Below are 15,717 nucleotides of genomic sequence, written 5' to 3'. Positions count from 1 at the left end.
GTGAGAAACAGAGAGAGCCATGTAGAGAAGAGAGAGAGAGAGAGAGAGAGAGAGAGAGAGAGAGAGAGAGAGAGAGAGAGAGAGAGAGAGAGAGAGAGAGAGAGAGATGGAGAGATGGAGAGAGAGAGAGAGAGAGAGAAAGAGAGAGAGAGAGAAACTGGGACTGCTTTTAATTCAATTTCTCCTCTCAGAGAAAAGCATCTGTACTTTTACTCTTCTCTTGACCCAAGGATCACAGGATCATAAATTTAAAGATGAAAAGGACCTGAAAGGTCAATTAATCCAACCCTCTTGTTTGAAAGATGAGAAAACTAAAGCCCAGAGAAGTTATACAAATTGCCCAAATTCATATAGATATTATATTTTATTCAGATTTCAACTCTTGTCCTGTAGTTCCATGTTCAGTGCTCTTTCCATTACATCCCACTGTATTCTCATTGTCCTCATCAAAACATGAAAATAACAGCTTATAATCTGTTTTTCAGAACATTACCAAAAAAATGCTACCAGTGATCATCCCTATACAAATGCCAGAAGGAAACTGAGACCTTCCAATGAGCAATTTGTTTTTGAGTAGCCAAGAAGTGTGTACGTAGATGGTTCTATACCCCAATTACTATACCTTGTTCAAAATATGACTCACAAGCCTGCTCACTACCCAGCACAAAGAAATCTGCCTTTAAATGAACCACTTTATTTTAAGGACAGAGTCAGTTTTGAACTCCAGGCTGAGTTGCTTGTATTTGAGCCCTTGGAGAAAAAGAAGAGTCTAAAGTGCCTTTTTCAGGTACTTTATTGAGGTCCTTTTCACATTTCCACTCTTGAAAGAAAAAAAAAAAAGCATTGAGAACTGACTCCTCAAGGTAAGTAGTCAGCTTATTCCAAATGCTGAAGTACTTACTATACCTTAAATTTTACAAGTTTACCATTTTGGAGCCATTTGAATTACCAGCTGGCTCAATGGTGCAATATTTTTTTAAAGCTTACTCCTGACCGTAACAGACACTTTTAGACCTGCAGAGAAGAGCAAGCCCCAGAGGCAAAATACAATAAAGATTTAAGGGGCTGTTCAGTGAAGAAGCACTGTGGCTTCTTTGTGGGGGCTCTGGAAGGGGTCGGAGGGCCAGCTGGTATATGGGCTCATTTCTCACAATACCATAGTTTGTTTTTATTTTTGTTTTATTCCAGAGCTTTAGGACACCAGAGAATTGAAACTCAAGATGAGTTAGGCTTTAAACTGGAGATGAATGAGTCAGTGTTTATGGATATGTGTGTTTTTTGATCTGATATTCCTGATTTTATCATTGTGGCAAGGTACTTGAGTTCAAATATGGAGATTTGTGGCTAGAATCATTCCTAGATTCTAGCCTGACCCCTCTAGTCTTGACAGGCCACTGGAACTGACCATTTACCCCTTTTACAGGATGGAAGAATGGGGTTCATTAAATTTAATTTTTGTCCTCAGTCAAAAAAGAAAACCTAATTCTTTCCAATGCATTGTCAATATTTTATAGGGAATAGAAGTTATGCAAGTATGTTAAATTGATTAAAATAATATAAATATTTTGCTCTTTCTGAAGTCCTTATGTCAGGATAGTGGCATTGGTCTTAAAAAAAACACCAGCGTTTGTAATTTCTATTCTCTAGAAATAAAAAGCTGCCAAGGGTCAATGAACTGGAACCTTAAAAGATGTGGATTTGTTTTCCAATTGAGAACCACAGAATTCAAGTGGGTTCCAGACTTAGTCAAACATTCTTCCATGGACACACTTAATAGGTTCCGTTCCTTGTGAAAGCATTTAACGTGGGTTTTTGTTTTCTTCTTCTTCTCTTATTAAACTAAAAGATTGGGGGTTGAAGGAAGAACTTCGACAATTTTGTAGGACTATGACATTTATTTATGACTACATGGACAGAAGTCTCACAGGGAAAAGACCACTAGCATCACTGCTCAGGTGGGATTTGTCACAGTGACAATACCACAGCAAATGTGGTTGTGTATACATGACCTAAAGGAGATGTAAAGCATTATTAATTGTACTTCCCAGACACTGTGGCAAAGAGGCAAGGTCACACAGCAAATTGGGAGCAATGGCAAAATTTTCGATCACACTCACTGTTAACCCTGAGTTTTCACTAAAGAATTTAGTGATACAGTTAGGAGGCCAAAGTCAAGGAATCCTGGTCACATAAACCATGTCTTTGCTGCCAGAGGCTTCTGGAAAGTGAAACAAATAACTTCTTTTGACCAGAATTAACCAGAACAACTCTGGTTTTCATTGCTGTAATTGCCTAGATACTACCAACTAGTCATACTCTTAACAAATTAATAAGCATATGAGAAATAAAATACAGGCCCTTACAAGCTTGGTCTTAGATATTTTTTGTGACTGTAGCTCAGTGTAAGGGAGTAATAATCACAACTGTATTCAAAGAGCACATTAGAATGCTTTATATACATTATCTCCTTCTGCCATTTTTGTTCAATTGTGTCCAATTCTTCATGAGTCCATTTGAGAATTTCTTGGCAAAGATATTGGAAAGGTTTGCCATTTCTTTCTCTAGCTCATTTTCCAGATGAGGAAACTGAGGCAAACAGGGTTAAGTAACTTGACCAAAGTCACATAGTCAGTGTCCGAGGCCAAATTTCAACTCAGCAACATGAATCTCTCTGACTCCCAGTTTGGCACTCTATCCATTGTTCTACCTAGCTTCCCCACTTTGATCATAACCATAGTGCTATGAGGTCAATTCTATACAAATTACTCTCAGCATTTTATAGATGAGGAAACTGAAGCTTAGAAAAGTAAAGTGACCTGATATTGTCCCCCAGTGGTCATTGCCATATAATCCCTCAATTTCACCCCAATACACACACACACACACACACCTTTGTCTCCCCTTTTCCTTTAGAATAACTGTTAATTAAGCAAATTCCTTATATTATCTTTGGGTTGTTATTTTTTAAGAGAATGCTAGGGAATAAGGATAAAAGAAGCATACTGTCATTCCTTAATCCATATTGCCACCTGTAGAAACCTAAAGGAAAGATATTTTTAATTAAGTTCAATACTGTGGCAGTAAATCTCAGTGTTCCCTTATTATATTTGTTATTCCTGGTGCTTCCATACACAGTTGCCATTCTCATCAAACATTATGAACTTTCCCCAAACTTGGTATTTATATATTTCTGTGCAATGGAGAAAATGGAGAAACTTTAAATCAAAGACTAAAGGTAAGTTAATTAGAGTTTCATTATTTAAAGGAGAGAGAAAACAAAGTTATTCAATTATTTTAGACAATTTAATAGCTTACCAGTGTGGATTAGGGAAATCTACATGGATTTACCATATTGGCTATTATGTTAATTAAATACAGCATATCTGTATCCACTTCTCATTCTTAACACAATGTGTTTTCATTTCAACTTTTTTCCTTTGCTTTTGTTTTGACCTCATTGCAATTGCAAAACTGTGAGGGGGAATGAATTAAGTACCTGACTACCTTGTTTGGATGTTAATGTGTCTATAGGCAATATGGGATGCTGAAAGAGAAGGTCCTGTAGAGGTCCAAAGAATTGTAAACTCCCTTAGTTTTGGCTGTCATAAAAAATGGTCTGTATGAAAAATGAAGAAAATATAACATGCTATGCACAGCATGATGAGAATTATTTCCAAAGATAATTTTTCCAGTTTTCCATGTGGCATCAACTGCCTCGACAAGGCCAAGGATATTAATTATAGAGAAGCTGCTAGGGTGGAATACTTATGCTCCTTTCATTGTTATAAACCCCTCATTTGGGAGTTAATATCAGGGCTGTTTCAAATAACATTCATCTGACATTTGGTGTATGAGTTGTCAGCAAGGTTGAAAAAATGTTAGAGTTCAGATCAGTTGAGCTTTTTCCTTTTTTCCCCCCTTTTTAATGTTTTCACAGAAAACTCTCTCCCCTTTGGTTAACTGCAGATGCTTTTTTGAACTACTTTAGTCTCTGAAAAATCTCTTATGGTGCATCAGAGTTATGACATCTCAGAGTGCTCACTCGCCATGCCCACCACCATTTGCTCATTAGGTCTGTCTTTTATTGCAGGCTAAAAAGCACCCCCTTTTACATGGCTGCTAATGAATACGCATTAACAGGAAAACCAAATCATCAGAGCTGGTGGTAAATTCAAATGCATTAAATGAGGGAGCCTGTGAAAAAGACACTGGAAAGAGTATAGCAACTGGTCTTTATCTGGCTTTCTGAAGATAGTTGGAGGTTAAGACTAAACAGGCCTGCATCCTAGAATAATTCTAGTCAGTTTAGAAGTAGAAATGCTCCTTTACTTTATTATTCTGAATATAGATTGCCCCTGTAACAGTTCACATTTCTCATGAGATTATTTTTTTTTAAGAATAGGTCTGTCTCTTTGTCTCTGTCTCTCTGTCTCTCTGTCTCTGTCTCTCTGTCTCTGTCTCTGTCTCTCTGTCTCTCTCTGTCTCTCTCTCTGTCTCTGTCTCTCTCTCCTGTCTCTGTCTCTGTCTCTGTCTCTCTCTCTCTGTCTCTCTCTCCTGTCTCTGTCGCTGTCTCTGTCTCTGTCTCTGTCTCTGTCTCTCTGTCTCTCTCTCTCTGTCTCTCTCTCTCTGTCTCTCTCTCTGTCTCTCTCTCTCTCTCTCTCTCTCTCTCTCTCTCTCTCTCTCTGTCTCTCTCTCTCTCTCTCTCTCTCTTGCTCTCTCTCTCTCTTTTTCTCTTTCTCTCCCTAACTTGGCAGTACAGAGGCCAATGATATGCTTACTACCAATAATGATTAGCACAGAAATTTTATCTTGCTTTCTGAAATTGGATCTGTTCATCCCATCTTAGGGAGCTGATTGCCATTCTATCCATGGTGCTGATCACATTGGCATGAGACTTAATATAGATATCATATAGACTTCAGTCTGACTGTGGCTCAGAACTCATGAACTCAGGATATCTACCAGCCTCAGCTTCCCCTAGTAGTATGGATTAGAAGCATGAATTACCATGTCTGAATTTTCAGGGATGATTAGCACCTCTGCTGGGAGGACTTGCCTTGCCCTTTTTTGGGCTGCTCATCTATTTTTGAGAAACCATACTCTGTGTCCACTCTGGTATAACCATTTTGGCAGATGGGCTACACTGAGTTGAAGGTAACCTGTAGGTTAGAAACTCCTTGGAGAGTTAAGGAAATGTTCTCCCCAAGCATGTGAAAACTTCTCCTAGGGGAGTGGGCAGATGAGAACAATTTTTTCCAATGGTTATGAAATTAGCTAACATAGGTACTGTAGAGGTCTTAGAGCTTGGTCAAATATTGAAGATGCCAGGGTCACCCACTATATTCCAAGTCATCACTAGTTGTCCTGACTTTTGTTTTTCCACTGGACTTTATTTTTTTTCCACTGGACTTTAATGACTCAAGAAGAGAGATTGAGACTGATAATTTTATATAACTCTGCCTCACTTAAATCCAAATCAGAGGAGAATCAAGATATGACTCTGTAATATCATTTGTCCTTTTCAAAAATGAAAGACAATAGCAACACCATACGTGGACCTAAGATCATTTTGAAGGGTGGAGGAGAATATGGTTATACAATGAGAAAAAATACTCAAAATTGGAGCATAAAATGTTTCTAACTACATTTTTAAATATCTATCTCAATGCAATGGAAGGTATTTTATTTACTATTATCATTCTCCTTTTCATATCTGTCATTTTCATTATTTTTCTTTTTTCAAGTCCTCCTATTGTATGTGAGATTAGTTAACATCCACTGAAAGTAAGTAACTAAGGGCATGATCAAAAGCCTCCTGCAGGGTTTATGCAGTAAAGATTTGTAGAGAAACTACAATGAAAGAAGAACAATAGAGGAATTATTTTATTGACTTGTGAAAGTGGTGGTAGAATATTATCACATTTTGATAGCATTTTTTTTGTTTTTTGTTTTTTTTTAACATTATTTTATTTGGTCATTTTCATACATTATTCATTAGAAACAGAGATCATTTTCTTTTCCTACCCCCCCCCCAAGTCGAGGCACGATTCCTCTAGGTATCACATGTGTCCTTGCTCCAAACCCATTTCCTTGTTGTTGGTATTTGCATTAGGGTGCTCATTTAGCTTCTCTCCTCAATCACGTCCCCTCAACCTTTGTAGTCAAGCAGTTGCCTTTCCTGGGTGTTTTTACTCTCACAGTTTGTCCTCTGCTTGAGGATAGTGTTTTTTCTCCTAGATCCCTACAGATTGTTCAGGGACTTTGCATTGCCTTTAATGGAGAAGTCCATTACCTTCGATTGTACCACAGTGTATCCATCTCTGTGTACAATGTTCTAGCTCTGCTCCTCTCACTCTGCATCACTTCCTTCCTGGAGGTTGTTCCCGTCTCCATGGAATTCCTCCACTTTATTATTCCTTTTAGCACAATAGTATTCCATCACCAACATATACCACAATTTGTTCAGCCATTCCCCAATTGAAGGGCATCCCCTCATTTTCCAATTTTTGGTCACCACAAAGAGTGCAGCTATGAATATTCTTGTACAAGTCTTTTTCCTTATTTAGATAGTATTTTAATGTTTGTAAAGTTCTTTATAGGCATTGTTTCATTTGATCCTTATAACATCTGTTAAAGACAGGCACTTTTATTGTCATCACCATTTTCTAGAAAAGAAACTTGCTATAAGGGGCTCAGAGATGTTAAGTGATTTCCCCAAGATAACACAATAACCTTTATCCATTCAAAACTACAATGATAATGAAAGCTCATTTGCTGAAGAGCTGATGACTTCCCAAAAGGAAGAAGTGAATTAAGTTTTCTAAATTTTTCCTTTTCTTGTTATTAATTTTTAAAATTTTGTGTAGAAACAGTTTTTAACAATGCTTTTCTGACTTTTATGATTCAGAAACTCTCCCTACCTCCTTCGCCTCCTCTCCAAGACATACAATAGTTTATTACTTTATTATTAATAGATTATTAATAGGTATTAATAGATAATACCAGTGCTTTCATGTAATATGTTTCCATAATCCCCATGTAATGACTGAACAACACATATCACATAAACAATAAAAAAGGAAGGAAATAAAAGGAAGGGTGATGTGCTTTGATCAGCAATCAGATTCCAACAGTTGTACTTAGAGGTTTGTTTGTTTGTTTTTGTGAGTTCTTTGGGATTATCTTGAAACTTTGTTTTGCTGAATTTGGTTTAGTCCTTCACAGTGGATTATTGCACAAGATTTATCTTACAGTATAAACTGTTTTGGTTATGCTCACTTAAATTTGCATCAGTTCATGTAATTTTTTCCAAGTTTTTCTGAACCTATCCTTTTCATCATTTCTTGTAGCATACTTGTTTTCAATTATTATCATATATCATAGCTAATTCAGTCATTCCCTAATTGATGGACACCCCCCCATTCTTAATTCTTTGCCACTACCAAAAGAGCTGCTAAAATATTTTTTGTATAATTAGGTCTCTTTCCCATATTTCTAATCCCTTTGGGGTACAAACCTAATAATGGCTTCCCCTGGTTGAAGAGTATTTAGTTTTATGACCCCTTGGGCATGGTTCCATTTTGCTCTCCAGAATGGTTGTATCAGTTCACAGTTCCACCAATAATATATTAGTGTCCCAATTTTCCCAAATCCCATCCAATATTTATCATTTCCTTTTTGCTCACATTGGACACTGATGGGTCCAGTGAAACATTTTCAATTCTACTGTGGCTGGATCAAAGGGCAGGCATTCTTTTAAAGTCCTTTGAGCATAGTTCCAAATTGTCCTCCAGAATGGTTGGGTTAATTCACAACTACAACAACAGTGTATTGTGTACCAATTTTGCCACATCCTCTCCAAATAAATGGGGTCTTGTTAAATCTAAACCATTGTTTACTTTGCTGAGATGTGGCAGACTTCTTTTGTCATTCAGAATATTGACTATCTCTTTCTTGTTTTATCTGTAAATTTAATTAGCATTCCAGCTAAATATAGAATTTATATCTCCCATCTACAATGAGACTCCTCCAGTCATAAAGGAAATCAAAAATTGTCTTTCAACATGCTACTTGATTTTTCTCTGACACTGCTCTTCCAAAATCTAGGTGGCATATTATACTAATTTACACTTTATTACACATTCTCAGAGGGAATGATCATTTCACAGTGGGGTTGACCAATTTTTGTTGAATGCCCATACTTTCCCCTGGAAGTATATAGTCAATTTTGATGGATAGGTGATCCTTGGTCCAAGACCCAATTCTCTTGCTGTTCTGAATATCATATTCCAAGCCTTGTGGTCCTTAACTGTGGAAGCTGCCAGTTCTTGTATAATCCTGATTAGTGCTCCTTGATATTTGAATTGTCTCTTTTTGGCTTCTTGTAATCTTTTCTCCTTAGCTTGGAAGCTCTTGAATTTGGCAATTACATTCCTGGGGTTTGTCTTTTGAGGATTTGGTATAGAGGGTATTCTATGAATTCTTTCAATGTCTATTTTGCCCTCTTGTTCAAGAATATCAGGGCAGTATTCTTGGGTAATTTTTTTTGTATTATGATGTCAGGATAGACCAATGATTCTCAAATTGTCTCTTCTAGAGCAGTTTTCATGATTAGTCATCTTCTCAATGAGATATTTCATGTTTCCTTCCATTTTGTCAGTCTTTTAACTTTGCTTTATTGATTCTTGCTGCTTTGTGAGATCATTGGCTTCCAACTGCCCAATACTGGCCTTAAAGACTGGTTTTCTGCTATAATCTTTTGGTTTAACACTATAATCTTTTGATTTACCTTTTCAGTTTGGTCGATCTTGCTTTTCATGACTTCCAGCTGTTTAATTGTGCTCTCCAGTTTATTTATCATTTCATTTGATTTCTAGGCTTCTTTCTCCAATTGGGAATTCCTGTCTTTTAGACTGTTATTTTCTTTTTGAAAATATTTCCAACTTTTCCTGCCAAAACTCCTCCATTTTTCTCAAAACCTCAGGTTTAAATTCTTCAAGTGATTGTGGCCAATTTCCATTATTTTGGAAAGTTTGGATGCATTTAATTGTTTGTTGTCCTCTGCTGTTTCCTCTGTAGTCTGGGTTTTTTCACTATAAAAAATTATCCGAGATCAAAGACTTCTTGATCTTCTTGGTGGTTGGAAGTTGTATTTTCTGGGCATTGTTTGCCATCACTTTGCTGGTTTTTCCTTCCCTTTCCAGTCAGGAGTCTGAGTGAGGAGAGCAGGCTCTCTGTGTGTGGAGCCAAGGAGAGCTGTTTTTGCCTGAGACCACTTCTCCTATCTTCACAGCTTCTACTTTGTACTCCCCCCACTTTCTGGACTATCTCTGTGCCCAAGGTCTGCACTCTTCAGCCTGCTGTGGTTTCAGGTCTAGCTGTTCTCAGGGGTAGGTCCCTGATGGTCTTAGTCAGCTACCAAGGATCTAGAGGTGCTCCTTGCTCACTCTTTGTTTCTATCTTGCTGGCTCTGACTCTGGTGCTGTAGTTGGGGTGGGGGAGGGTTGATCAGCTTGCATTTTGGTGGAAGCTATTTCACTCTCATATAGTGTAGAAATGTCCAAATCTTACATAACTTCAATGATACGCCCTACTGTGGAGTCCCTTTGTTCATATGATTTTTTTTTTTGGCTTTTTGAGGTAGTCTATATTGGTAGGTGCTGAGAGGAGGACGAGTCCTAGGTCTACACTCCTGCCATGTTTACCCAGAAGTCTGGGGTGGGCCAATTTTTAAAAGAAAAATGAGTGGAGTAAAAAAACATTAAGATTACAACAAAGTAAATGGAAAGGAAAAAAAAACATAGATGCTTATAAAATGATGTTACAAAATTACAACAAAAATTAACTCAAAAGAAAATATGAAATGCACCTTTGCATGAATAGAGAGGGGAGGCATGATCTAGAGGTATGAGATATTGCATATATCATCATATTTGTTCACCATTGAATTGATGAGGTTTCCTGAATTTTTTCTCTTTCTCTTTTTTCTTAAAAAAACAATATTTTTATATCCCTGGGATAATTAGAAAAGGAGATATACAAGAGAAACTTTAGGGAACATAAAAAGAAAATATATCAAGAATAATTCATCTCTTTTCAGTCGAGAGAGAGTAGGGGTAGACCAGCATGAAAATATAAGGTATATATTCAATTATATATATATATATATATATATATATATATATATATATAAATTTCCTGGTTTATGCAACTGTCCCTAATTGTATAGGGGATACCTCAATTGGGTAGACTAAATGACATTCTATCTCTATGATACTGATAAAGAATAAAAGTATTCATGGCTTTCTCTATGACAAGCTATGATATTTGAATCAAAGTGATTGAGCCAACAACTCACCTCAGAAGCTACAAAGATTATTTTAAGCAAAGTCCCTCCCAATGGTAGCAGGCAGAAGTTAATAAAAAAAAGAACAAGTAGAATCAAAGAATTATTAGTTCAGGATTTGAAAACAACATCAGAAGATATTTAATCCAATTTACTCAGTTTTTCAGGTGAGGAATCTGAGGCTCATGTAACTCATGTGACTTTTCCAAGATAATATAGGTAGTAAGTGACAAAGAGAGAATTTTAACTCAAATTCTATAACTCTATATGCAGTGCTCTTTCCACTGTGATATCGGGCTCATAGCCCTAAATTTTGGCCAATAGCAACTAATAATCAGAGAAAATAATGAAAGATAAGTCATGATAAAATTTTAATGTGTTACAGATAAATGAACTAGCATTCAGAAGACCTGGGTTCTCATTTTAACTCAGTTACATGTTAACTCTTTGACTTTTTTTCGTCATTCACACAATTACTACCATAGTTCAAGCAATACTGGTATATGTTTAACAACTGGCTTGCTGAGGTAGGAAAAAAAACATATACAGAATATTTCTGTGTAAATTGCATTTCTCTGTCACTTTCTTAAATCTATCAATCAACAGATCTAACACTGATTCATAGTATTTGTCAGTTTCTGAGATGATTTGGTCTCTCTGAATAAATCTTTTACCACTCTTGCTCATTTAACACACAGCTGCCATAGTAATTTTCTTTCATTACTGCTATGATCATGTGACTTTCCCACTCAACCCTATCCAATTACTTCCCATATCCTCTAAGAGAAAATGAAAACTTCTTTGTTTACCCTTTAAAGCCCAACACATTCTGGTCCAAATTCATCTTTCTAGCCTCACTGGGCATGGCCCCCCATTCCATATTCTATAATGTGACCAAGCAGATGTTTTCTCTGTTCTTCACACAGGAAATTTCATTTCTTATATTCCTGCCTTTTATTGACTCTCTGGATGCCTGGAATGAACTCTATCTTTACGTCTGTTTCAAAGTCCCTCTTTTTCTTTAAGATAGAGCTTTGACACAGTATTCTTCATGAAGACTTTTCTAATTGCATTACTTTATATATATTTCCATTTTTTAGGGTGTACCAAAAGTCTTAGTACAGTCTTAAACTATCAAAATATCATTACATATTTCAGAAAACTTCATATATTTTACATAGATTTCTTGCTTCTATCATTGCAGGTAGAAATTGTTTCATTCTTTGTATATATCTCCAGTGTCTAGTACAATGTCTGGCACATAGTTGATGCTTAATAGATATTTTTTATTGATCTTGGGCAAATCATTTAATTTCTATGATGCTCAACTTTAGCACCTATTAAAATGAATATAATAATGCATTTTCTGCTTCCTTCATATCGTTATTGTGAAGAACTATAAACATGGTTTAGTGGAAAAGGTACTAGTCTTGCACTTGAAGTTCAAGGGTACTGGCCTGTGTTCAAGTTCTGACTGTAATACTTACTACTTATGTAACCATGAGCAAATGACAACTTCCTGAACCTTTCCCATCTCATGTACTGAAAGGGAATAATAGTTCATAGACCATCTACCTCACAGGATTTGGGGGGAGAAAACTGCACTGTATTTCTTAAGACTTTGTATAAATATAAGTTATCATTATAAAACACATAAAAGTACTTTGGGGAAAGTGCCATATAAATGTAAGCTGCTGTTATTATCTCAAAGTGCCCACATTTTCTATTTCTTCAATTTGGTATCATATTTACTTGTGCATTAGCATAGAATATAAGATAGTTCAAGTTGTAAATTAGGTTAGAAAAAGTGAAAATGGTTATGCTTTGAAAGGATGCCTTTATACCCTCATCATTTCCACCTATATATCTTTTCTTTTGGGCTTAGACTACCTAATATTGCCATCTAGTGCTGACTACAGACAGTTAGGTGTCACAGTAGCTAGAGTGCCAGGCTTGTCACAAGGAAAACATATTCCTGAGTTCAAATCTGACCTCAGACACTAGCTATGTGACCCTGGAAAATTCACTTAACTTTTGATAGTTGTCTCAGTTTCCTCATGTATAAAATGAGCTGCAGAAAGAAATGACAAACCATTACAGTATCTTTGCCAAGAAAACCCCAAATGACTCAGGAAGAATGATGACTGCATAACAAGTACTGATTACGCAGAATTTCAGACAAAAAAAATCAGTCAACAGGTATTTATTATGTGTCTTCTTTTTGCTGTACTCTGTGCTAAAAGCTGGGAATACAAATGTAAGTAGAAAAAAGACCACTCCTTCCCTCAATGAGCTTACTTTCTACTGGAGGAATTTAATATCTAAAAGGAAGCTAAAAAAGATGGAGGAAGGCAAAGGTTCCCAATTTGAAGACAAAGTAGAAGTCCAGAATACAGTCTGGAAAGAAGTGAGACATGGAAGAAGCCATCTGATCAAATGAAAAGCCTACTGGTACAGAGGATACTTTCAACATCTGAAGTCCAGGGGTAGAGTTAGACCCCAGTATGAAAAGATGAGGCATAAAACAGGAGGTCATATGAACATAATGGAATACTATTAAATCATAAACAATGACAAACAAGATCATTATAAAAAATATGGAAAGACTTATATGAATTGATGCAAAATGAAGTAAACAGAATAAGGAGAACTTTGTGCATGATAACAATAATATATGATGATCAACTATGAATGATAACTCCAAGATGACTTCAAGGGACTCAGGATGAAAAAAAAAAAGGATATTCAATACCATAGAAGGAATAGAAGGAGTCAGAATGCAGATTGAAACACACCACTCTAATTTCCTCTTTAATGTTTATTTAGTGTAAACAATGTATTTTGCTTTACAACATGATGAACATGGAGATATATATAGTAGTATTTTGTGAAGATTGGATTTGTCTATCTCTTGATTGTAACAATGAAGGTACTTAGCTCTTACTTGATGATGAACATAAAATTGTAATCCTTGGTCTATTTTTAGATTTTAATCCCCAAATTAACTCAGTATTTAAAGTAGATCTACCCATTTTAACTACAAAAAAGGTTTTAACTAACCAAAAAAGGTGTTAACTAACCAAAAAATATGTTAACTAACAAAAAAGGTGTTAACTAACCACAAAAGGTATAACTAACTACAAAAGGTGTGAACACTCATTTCATACATTGAGTGGGCAGTCCTGGAAAGGAGCTTCTGCTGTGCTTGGTAGACATAAAAATTTAGGGAGGGTGACACAAGAGAAAAAGGTCTTTAAATAGAGGAAACAGAGACACACAAGGAGAGATTTGAAGAATCAGACACTCGGAGGAGAACCTGGAAGAAGAATCAGTCACTCAGTGTTGGACTAGAAGACAGACACTTGAAGGGAGACTAGAAGACAGACACTCATACTTGGAGTGAAGACACTTGGCTGTGGAACTGGACCACTGGAGAAGGAGCTTGTGTAGGACACCTCAGACTGCTTTTCTTTTAGACGGTCACTGTGGTGAGTGTAAAAGCTGACTTAGTTCCTTGCCCTTTCTGGAGGTGTGAACCTCTAAGAAAGGACCATCATCTTGAGACTCCTTTCCCTAACTAGGGCCTTAGAATTTCTACCTGACTCAGAGGAAGATGGAGTTTTCTCTCTCTCCCCTCTTTAATCTCTTCCTTAATATCTTCCCTCTATGGTAAATAAGCTACCAGTAAATTACATTTTACTTTAGTAATTCATTTTGGGATTTAGAAATTAAATATCTGGTGACCACAAATTTTAATATTTCAGTCCAACAGTAATAAATTTAACAATTTATATAACATATTATATTACCTGCCTTCTTGAAGAAGAGGGAGGAGTGAGAAGGCGGGAGAAAACATGTATTACAAAATTCCAGAAAATTAATACTAAAATTGTGTTGACATCTAATCAGAAAAAAATTTTAAAATGTTTTTATAAAAAAGACAATATCAAGAGTATAGACTGGAAGAATCCTAGTAAGGTAAGAAATCCCATCAAAGAATCATACTGATTAATGCTTCTCAAATTTTGAGGTCTTGGGACCACTTTACACTTTTATAAACCCTTGGGGATATCCCAAAGAGATTTTGATTTTGTGAATTATGTCTAATAATATTTACTATATTGGACACTAAAATTGATCATTTAAATATATTTATTAAAATCCATCACAAAATATTAACAAACTCATTGCATGTTAGTAAAAATAACATATTTTTGTTAAAAATAACTTATGTCCTAAAACAAATAAGTAGTGAAAAGAGTGTTATTGTTTTACATATTTTTGCAAATCCCTTCAATGTCTGGCTTAAAACAGACAGCTGGATTCTTATATCTTCTTCTGCATTCAATCTGTCATGATATATTGTTTTGTCTTGAAGTATATGAAGAAAACACAGTCCTAAAGAAATAGTGGCAAAGAAAAAAAAATTTAAAACACTTTCATTTTAATAATATTACAAAAAATAATTTTGAACTATCACATTCCCTGAAAAGTTTACAGGAACTCCCAGAAATTCTTAGATCATACTTTGAGAATCACTGATGTAGATTATTAAGAAGTGGAATGGATCTTATAACTCCAGTAGTTCAACCCCCTCATTTTACAGAAGAGAAAACTGAAGTTCTATGAGGTCTTGGTAACCTAGTAAATACATATGTATATGAACCTCTAACTATCTAACTATAATAATTGACATTTACATAGCACCTTAAAGTTTGCAAAATTCTTCATATTCATTATCTCATATTCTCACAACAACCTAAAAATTAGGTCCTTACAGGAATCAGTCATCACACAAGAGAAGAGAAAATGTCAGTTCAAATGAGTTAAATGACTCGTTCCTCTTCTTATAGCTGGTGTCAGAGACAAGCTTAGAACTGAGATCTTCTTGACCTCAAGTTCAGCCTTCTTTCCATTGAGCCTCACTGTCACTGAATTTCATGAATTGTAAGAGCAAAGGAAGAAAGAAGAAGAGAAGGGGTTTTGGAGGGTTTTTTCTGTTTTTATTTTTTGGGAGGGGGGTTCTAGTACTGGAATTTTATTAGTGCAGAGGCATACACTATCATAGAGCAAAGACAGTCAGGGTTCAAGTTCTGCCTCTGATTCATGGCTAGCTGAGTAAAAAAAAAAGTAGGCAAGTCACTTAACATAAGACAATACTCTGAAACTGATCTACATTTGTAAATGGAAAGAATAAAGAATAAAAAGGAGGTCAGGAAAGAATTTTGAAAGAAATTAAATCAACAAACCCTAGGCAGAAGAAAGTTACTACTACTTATGAAAGTCCCTGAAGCCTCTGGGTAACCTCTGATAGATTTTTTTTTCATGTTGTCAAAGACATTCCTAGAATATTTATTCATATTTCTAGAATG

Source organism: Monodelphis domestica, chromosome 1 (genome assembly GCF_027887165.1).
Source record: "Monodelphis domestica isolate mMonDom1 chromosome 1, mMonDom1.pri, whole genome shotgun sequence".
Classification (NCBI taxonomy): domain Eukaryota; kingdom Metazoa; phylum Chordata; class Mammalia; order Didelphimorphia; family Didelphidae; genus Monodelphis; species Monodelphis domestica.
Note: the sequence above shows the minus strand (reverse complement) of the source record.